A 9,060-nucleotide genomic window follows, 5' to 3' on the forward strand; every position below is an offset into this window, starting at 1 on the left:
TAAATTTGTGTATGTTTATATTGTTGTTTTATCTTTCATTAAAAGATGCAGAATCTCTTTCCTTTGGGAATTTTGAGATTTTAATATTAAATCTGAAGATTAGTCAAGAGCAAAATCATCCCCAGAAGTTACACAACTTGTGCTTTTAAAAAGTGACATGAAATGGCATTTTCTTTCTCTCAGTGACACTTAATCAAACACACTTCACTGATAATCATTTACTTATTTTCTTTTGATCAAGCTAGCAGCAGAGAGACCTTTCCAGCTTGCTCATCATCACATAAGCAAACCTTTCTTAAAGCTAGACCCGTTCTGTAACAGTGCAGCCTGCGCAGCCATTCAGTTGCTGCCCATGACCCAATCGACTGAACTGCATTTCCTTAGGAACGGATGTGAACGGACGTGAGCAAAGCTGGCTGAGAACACAAGTGTATGCTTGCTAAATAGGAAGGACAGTCTTTCTTTCTCCTTGCTGCCACTGGTGAAACAATGCCACATTTTAAGCTGAAAAGGTAGTGGTTTGGGAGTGCTAAGTCTGTAGAGCAAACCTTGGGTAGTAATGCAGGAGGCCACCATTTTAATTCAAGGGCCCTATTCAGATGTGCTGTTGTATGTCTGCTACTGAGGTTACTCGGATGGAGACCTACTGGCAGGTTTATGAGAGCACATAGGCGTTGCCCATGAGACAGCAGATACGGAGCTTCTGAAGCTAAACTGAGCTGGAACCAGAAATCTCTGCTTGGCCTAAGAAACGTGACTTTTGACTGATAGTGATGACATAAGGACAGTAGGCAGAATCACTGAGTAGGAAAGCAATGATGGGAACTAAGGCAAACAACAAATTGCTGATATCTCCAGGGCATCCTAGGGCACATGGGAGAAACAAGCCTTTTTAGCAATGCACAGGATCAGCTCAGGAGAGCCAACTCCAGTGCCATCTGTCATACTGACTTTGGTTTGATATTGAGGAAGAGGAATCTTGTTTCAAAGGGACTACCAAACCTAAAAATGCACACCCTCACACACGCACAAAAGTGGGACAGTCACAGGCACAATCAGATGATAAATTTGAATACAGTAATGCTGGAGTCATCTCATTTAACATGGGCTGCTGCCCTGAGCTGCTGCTGGCAGGGCAGGGCTGCCGCGTAGAGCAGCCATGGGCAGGAGGGAGCTGAGCTGCCTTCCACAGGGAACGCTTGCTTCTCCACTGGCTCCGCCAGCGGCCTGGTGCAGCCGTCGCCCTGGCTGCAGCTTCTCTAAAGAGGCACTCTGAATGAACCCCGGACAAAACACGTTATAAATCACCACGAATAGCCCCAGGTTTTGCTCAGTCGAGGGTTCTGGAGGTTTGGGATTTTTGTTTGTTCTTTGTTTTCACATGCCACTGTGTCTCTGGTTTCCAGTTAGGATGATAATCACTGCTTTAAAGCGTCTCTGGTTTTGTTAGCACAATTCTACTAAGCTTTTATCAGAAAACACTGGAAATGCCCCATGAGAGCTTGATTTTATCAAGAGCTCCATCTAGGTCAACTCAAAATATTCACAGTCTAGAGAGGCCAGATGAATTTTAATACATAGTCACACTGAACCCCAGATCTTAAACTCTGAGATTTAATTTTTCTTTACCACAGAAATGCAAGCTCTGAGACATGAACTTGGGGCCAGGCAATCCACAGAAATTTGAGCTTTGTTTCACTTGTCAGTGCCAGAGTTATTTATTTCCAAACTCCTGCTGCCACCAATTGCATCAGTTAGTATATTGCCTGCTTTGCCTTAGGAATTAACTAATTAGATACCAGTGACTGCTTTGAGGAATCACTCCCTTCAAATAACTAATGTTTGAAACGCATGCATTAGGTATTTCATGCAACTTTACCCTAAGAAATATATTTTTTTTCCCAAATCACTTTGCAACACCAACTGACCGATAAAAAGATGTGGAACATTTGTATTCCTAAACCCATTTTGTACTTATTCTAGTTCTATCCTTTCAATAAATATGAAGTCTCTATTGAATGGCTGTCTTTACCTGTATTTGCACAGGATTTAACACAATGTCTGTAAAGTAAAAATATGCATCATTAATAAGGGTTACAAAGTAGTCAGGGAGCTGTTTCACTTGAGCTTGGTTTCAAGTGATACAACTCCACTGTTACACGGGAGTGAATTTGGCCCCCAAAAAATCTATCCTATAACCAGTTGATTTTTAAAGGGTTCATCTGCAATCTTTTGATGCTTCCCCTGATCACTGTCATCTGCCAGTGATACAATACTGGGACTGGAAACTCCAAGTAGGCACAAACTTCCTTTTACTTCCCCACAGAGAAAAGTGAAATGTTTGTTTCCAAATTTATATGAAGATCCACTTCCAAGAATCAAGATTTACTCAGATTAAGGCATATTTGTACAACCACCAAACAGCTGAAGTATGACTTCGGTTACCCAGTGCTATACCCGTTAGGAATTTCAGTGAGGCCATGAGTCTGCTGAGGAAAAACAGACCGAGAGAGAAACCCAATCTAAAGGGACCATATTTCTTGTCTCCTGGGGAAGAGCCATCAATCAGTGCCTCCTGGCTCTGCCCAGGAAGCTGAAAACACCCTCCATTGGGGGATATTAATTGTCATATTCATCAAAATAACCACTTGGAGCTGGGCACTCCCATTGGAGAGTTGGGGTTCATCAAGAAGTCTCTTTCCTCATGCATCCTTGTGCATAAACCAGCTCTTAAGCCCACAGGGGAAATAAATGTTTGCTGGTGCTGCTGCACCCTTGGTTTTGTGCTCCCAGACCAGCCTGGGAAGGAAAACGGCCAGTGGATGAGATGGGAGCTTCCCTGGCACCTACAAGACAAACAGCAAAATTTTGACCCATTCTTCTGTCAAGTGCAATTAAAAACTGTCCTTCAACCCTACAAAACCAAAGAGGGAGGAAGAACGCCTTAAACAGTGACAAGAGAAATTGAAAAATGCTGAGCTGAAACAGTGGTGGACACTGGCCAGAAATTAATGAGCTGAAGGTCAATACAGGAGTAAGAAATGGGAATTAATTGTGGTGACCAGAACAGAACCAACAAGGGAGGAGAACTGGGGAACTGAGGAATTAAGAGAAAGAGAGGCTGAATGCAGCTGGTGGATTGCCAGCCTGCTGGCCACGGCCCTGCAGAGTTGGAATCACCCCCCTAAACCTCCCAAAATCATACAAGATCAGTTGTGGCTCACCCTTTAAAACCCAACAATGATATTTTTCAGCTAGAAAGCAATTAACACCAAATATCTAGAATGGCTTTTTTCAAATTGCACCCCTAGCATTGTTTGAAATCATGAGACAAAAATGCTGAATAATCCTCCAAGAAATAACAAGTAGTAGGGCAAAAACCAGTTCCAGAAAACAAGACCTATAGGAATGCATTTAGGATATTTATTTATTAAAAAAAAAAATAAAGCCAAAGCAGACAACTGAACTGAAGGAAGACTGTTTTCTTTAAGTAACTGGGATAAGGAGTTGGGAATGACCAGTGATTTATCTGTGGCTCTTCCAGTTATTTATCTTTATGGCAAGTGATTAACAGCTGTTTGAATTTAGATTTTAAAATCACCATATTTTTCATGTCCCTTCTAGCTATACATGTTTTGCATAGAACTAACACTGGACTTACTAACTTAGCTGCATAAAAGACAGGAATTTTGCTAAAAGAAAGTTAATAGCTCTTAGAACCTGTATAAAATAAGGTTTTAATCCCAAGATGTTCAAGGGAAATTATCAACAATTTCTTTGAACATATTCTGTGTCCACGGTTCATTGAAGCAGGTTACTAAGTGGTTGTGAATCATACCAACCTGTCTTCTGATCTGACTGTGCTGAACAGATTGATGCCTTTGACTCCTGTGAGTTGAAGACAACCTGAAGTTCCAACATCAAAGAGACAGAGGGGAAGAGAGGACGAGCTTGCTGAGGCTGAGCTCCCCTCCCTGTGCTGTTCCAGACTGTGGAGTGCTCAAGTGACATGTGTACAAATAAATGGGTTTTGTTTGTACAGATATCAGCTTGAGGGCTGCAGAGTCTTTCCAGACAGTCATTGTCTCTGCCACAACATTTTTTTCCTAATATCTAAGCTAAATCTTCTTTGCTTCAATTCACTCCTTTATTTTTGACCAGGCTGCTACATTCACTATACTGAAATGTTCCCTATCTTTTTGCTCAAATGCATAAATGGCCATTGCAATGTTACAGCCTCCTTTGGTTTTCTTACTGGTGTTTTCTGAAGTGTTGAGTGCCTTTGTCGCTCTCTTCCAGGCCGGGGGGTGTTACAGCTTTCTTGGAGGACAGTGCCCAGAGCAGGCTGCAGGGCTCCCACCCAGGTTTTACAGGAAGAGGGCAGAGGATTACTGTTGTACTTCTGCTTGTACACACAGTTACGGGGCTTGCCCTTGTTGCGGTAGATGGCCACTACTGAATGGTGCCAGTTTACGTGGCACAGTGATGCCCAGATCCTCTGCAGCAAAACACAGATGGTTGCTCCCCTTTGTGTGTAGCTGACTCTCCTTGGGTCAGGGAGGCATCTTCGGTTGTCAGCTGAGTAGCATCCTCCCTTTTCAGACCTTCTTCCTCTTTTCCCAAGGTCATTTTTCTCTTTTGATTCTAACTTGTGAAACACTTGTAGTCCTTTTACCTGTGGGTATCTTTATGCGTGGGTGAGAGAGAGGAATCTGCTGGCCCGATTCTTTAACACAAGTGTGTGGATGAGAATGAGTGCCACCATCACTATTTGCCATAGGGGAGCTGCATGTGTAAATTGTTAAGAGAAATTGCTGTGACAATAGACTCTGAGAACCTGCTCAAATGCTAGGTAATAGTCCTTATTTACAAGTGTGGACATGGACAGTAAATATCAAACAATATTAAGACACAATTGTAAATGTTACCTTGTTGGTGGCATTTGCACAATTTTTATTGTACTTTTTCTTTGCTCCCAAAATATATTCTGCTGCATTCACCTTTATTGGCTCTTTTTTTTATTTGAGTAGATTTTGGAATTTCTCATTAGATCCATCACAGATGTCAGCTTTCAAAAGAGGTACTATTTACTACCCTTCCTCTTAACCTTGCGGCTGCTTCTTCTGCATATGTATCACATAAACGAGGCATTTCTTTATTCATATCACTTTTCCATCTACCTCTTTATTCCTTTCCCCCTTTCCTTTTCAAAAGATGTGTGGCAATGGCATATTTAGTGTAACTTACTTTTCTACTTTTTTGCTGAGAGCAATATATAACCTGAAATCTATGACCTTTTTTGAGTTAATATCTTCTGATGCACTGCTTTTTACACGATCCGTCTTTTCTTTTAGGCTCTCTCCCCTCCCCCTCAGTAATGTCTTTTTTAGGATTCTCCAACTTTTATGGTTCTTTTCCTTTGTTCCTCTGATCCTCACTGCATTGATCCCTCCTACATGTTCCTATGGTGCCCACTGATGCTCTTTACACTTACCTCCTCTCTTTTATCTTTCTTGGAATTGAAAGAAATTACAAGGGGAAAAAAAAAAAAAAAAAAAAGAGAGAAAGCATTAAAGGAAAGGCAGGCCAGCCCTAGGGCTGGAGCTGATGCAGATGCAGAATGCGCCTCTGACTGTGGCCTTGATCCCAGGGAACTGTCCTGCCCCAGGGTGCCTGCCTTTGCCCTTCCCCACCCTGCTCCCACCAGCTCTCCACTCCTCCAGCCACCACTGCCTCAAACTCCCTCTTCAGACATAACCTCATGGAGGCACTTTGAAACACCTAAGGTACTTCCCAAAGCTACTCTGTGCATCAGCCCCTCCTGTAATAAAATCTTTCCTTTGACTGGCAGTGGGGTTAAGGTATCCATTCAAAAGCTACTCTGGCATGCCATGGTATGCCAACTGGCCAGAGAGTGGCTGTGGGTAATGTTACCACCTTTGCTGAAACTGTTCTCCAAGTCTCTCTGTAAAGCCCGGCTCCTACACCTCACCGGGACCCTCCGACTTGTCTGGATGTCTGTGCAGGAGCATGAACCTGCCAAAACAGAAATGTAGACCCAGAGTATCTGACCTTTCCTTTCTTCCCTCCCAAATAAACTTGGCCACAGTGCACAAGCTAACATTGGTAAACAGTATATAAATGCCATGCATGACCAGGGCAGGCTCACAGGGACCAGGCAGCCCACTGGGGGGATGGTGAGAGGTGGCTGAGAAGCCTCCAGCAGAGCTCCAGGCTGATGGAGAAGGGGCCTGGGGTGATGTCCTGGGTAGGAGGGTGCCTGTGTGGGGGTGCAGTTACACAATGGGGACATCCCTCCTCGACTGGTGGGGCGGTGGCGCTGGGGACCTCAGGAGGGAGGAGGGAGGTGAGCTATTCATTAGCTTAGATGCATTGAGTGGGGATGGGCAAAAGGATGCCTGGGTGTGTGACTGCCCTGGCACCCAGGGCTTGGGGGAATGAAGGAGGCAGGTACTTGTGTCACTCACTCCAGGCATTGAAATTTGAAATAAATTGGGAGCTTGAGTTTCTTTCATGGTAAGAGCGAGCTGAGGGGGGCCACAGAGCAATGCAGAGCATCTCGGTCTTATCAAAGAAAGTGTCTGTGGAAGGCAGGAAGGAAAATTAAAGCCCAAGGCTAGGAAATATTTCTAAGTCCTGAATTTTATGTATTTCTTCTGGGGTTGGTCAGAGATAAGCGGAACAACAGACAAATTGACTTCTGCTTCCTGCTCAAACCCCATTGCCGTGTTAAAACTGTGCTTCGGGATCCCCATCTGCAAGTAGCACTGAACACCTGCTGACCTTCCAGTGCCTCTGTTGGCATCTCCCCCTGTTCCCTCCTGCCCCAAACTCCTGGTGTGCTTCCACTGAAATCAGAGATGTGAAGCCTGTAAGGCTGACTTTAAAGCATAAAAAAAAGCAGGAACGATTGTGCTTGCTAACTGGATGTCAGTGTGGTACCTTTTTGGTACATTAGGGTGAGGTTGGGGTTTTGGAGTATTTTTGGAAGATAGTTTGGACTCTTCCTGCCACACCATGGTCTGGGAGTGCACCTTTCTTCGTCTCTAGAAAGCTTTTGAAGGCAACCTCTTTCCACCAACAGCATGGACTAGGGAGAGTGGCTTTGATCACTTTCTGTCTTTTAATGAGAAAGAAAAAAACAAGGGTTTGGAGGCTAGAAGATCTCGCAGAATCCACCCAGCTGGTGGCACTGCCTGACCTGTGGGTCAGCACTGGGAAATAAAAGGCTAAGCATTGGGAGGACAGGAGGACTTTGATCTATGTACCCTTCAAACCACATAAAGCCCACTGCTTTTATTTTTCATCTAAATGAAGATTTTTGAATGTGCTGCCCCAATTGCATTGTGAAAAAACAACAAAAAAAGAGATAGACAAGAATGAAGAAAAATCCTTTCCATGCCCAGTGTGGTTGTCACTGAAATCGGGAAGAACAAACCTCGTAACACCAATGTAGTGTTAAAAGGCAGGCATTCTTTATTCACGGCGCCAGATGCACAGGGGATCGCTCCACCTAACGTGCATACCTGGCACCTGTTTCAGTCAGCTTATATAAATCAAATATATATATATTCATTACATTCATACATAATGAATAACATTCTCTCTAGTAATTGGTACAAATTCTCTTGCTTCCTATGTAAATTACTGCGCAGACTCAGTTGTTCACTTCTATTGTTCTCTTTTGAGTAGGTGATATCATTTGGGTAGGTGGTCAATGAGTCGGTGGTCGCGATCTCCCCCTGCCGGAATTACCTCTTACCTACTCGGCTCTCAGTCTTGGTAGTCCTAGCCAGCTTTCTTGGTCCACTACACAAAACTACCTTCCATCTTCTTCTTACATGATATACTATACTCACTGTCCCTGGACCTAGTGTCCAGTTCGGTATGGCTGTACAGAGGAACAGAGCAGCATTCATAGTTGCATTTGTGGTTAACTGATTCAATCCCATCACCTTAGTGCTAAAGACTAAGATACATAACAATCTTATCATTATTTTGGTTACATTTCCCCCCTTTGGAAATTTTGAAATAATCACCTTTCCAATACTTCCATTTTAAATCAATGGCATGGTGAAGAAGTCTAATGCTGCCAGGGGAAGCTGCATCCTTTTCCAGTTCCTGAAAGCTCCTGCACCAGGACTCCTAACTCCTAATTACTGAGGCCTTGCCATCTCGTGCATGCAGCAGCAGCAGCGGCTACCTACTTCTTCTTGCTCTGCCAGAGGAAAGCTGTCTGCAGCAGTCAGCATCAGCCCTTCATGCAGTGCAGAAATGGCTGCTTTTACCAGCTCGCTCTCCCGGATGCTCTTCCTTTCTGTTTTATTGGTGCTGAAGTGGTAGCACCAACTGCGGCCAGTGTATCAGCGCTGATCTGGCACAACACTGCTAAAATGTTAAATTCTGCTAAGGAAATATGCATAATCTGAATAGGACTGCTTACTTTGAGTTGTGTAATGCTGAATAGGAAAAATATTAATTACAGAAATTCATTGGAAGGGACGTTTTTGGTATTCATTCTAGCCCATTATTGGAGTAATCTAAATAGAGCATAAAATTAGAAACAAAGGCAGTCGAAACAATTTTCTTTACCATAGTAAAGCAAACCAGTTTGGTGTTATCAAAAGTTTGGTTTGGTTTTTTTTTTCTTTCCGCCCTCCCGCACTCCCAATAGTTCTTAAGTAATCATATGCCTCTTCTATTTGATTTTTTTTTTTTTTTTCACCTGTCTGAGTCTTGCTGATTTATGCGCTCATAGGGAAGGAATAGACCCGGTGTTACTCTCCCCCGCTAAGCCCTGAGCTGCGGTGATGGCAGAAGCACTGGAATGGGCTGCCCGGGGAAGTGGCTGAGTCCCCATCCCTGGGGGTATTTAAAAGCCGGGCAGACGAGGTGCTCAGGGACATGGTTTAGTGGTGGGATGGCAGGGTTAGGGGAACGGTTGGGCTTGATGATCTTAAGGGGCTTTCCCAACCTCAACGCTTCTGTGATTCTAAGTCGCTGGGGCAGCGGCTGCAGGTTTTGCTTCCTCCTCTCCCA

At 43.9% G+C, this 9,060-nt stretch overlaps 1 protein-coding gene across 1 annotated transcript in view; it reads left to right on the forward strand.

Annotated features, from left to right (window-relative positions):
- RGS7 (regulator of G protein signaling 7) overlaps positions 1 to 9,060 on the forward strand; it is a 265,953-nt gene that overhangs the window by 248,700 nt on the left and 8,193 nt on the right. The gene's annotated exons all lie outside the window — the stretch shown is intronic.

Source organism: Egretta garzetta, unplaced genomic scaffold (genome assembly GCF_000687185.1).
Source record: "Egretta garzetta isolate BGI_Z169 unplaced genomic scaffold, ASM68718v1 scaffold248, whole genome shotgun sequence".
Taxonomy (NCBI): Eukaryota; Metazoa; Chordata; class Aves; order Pelecaniformes; family Ardeidae; genus Egretta; species Egretta garzetta.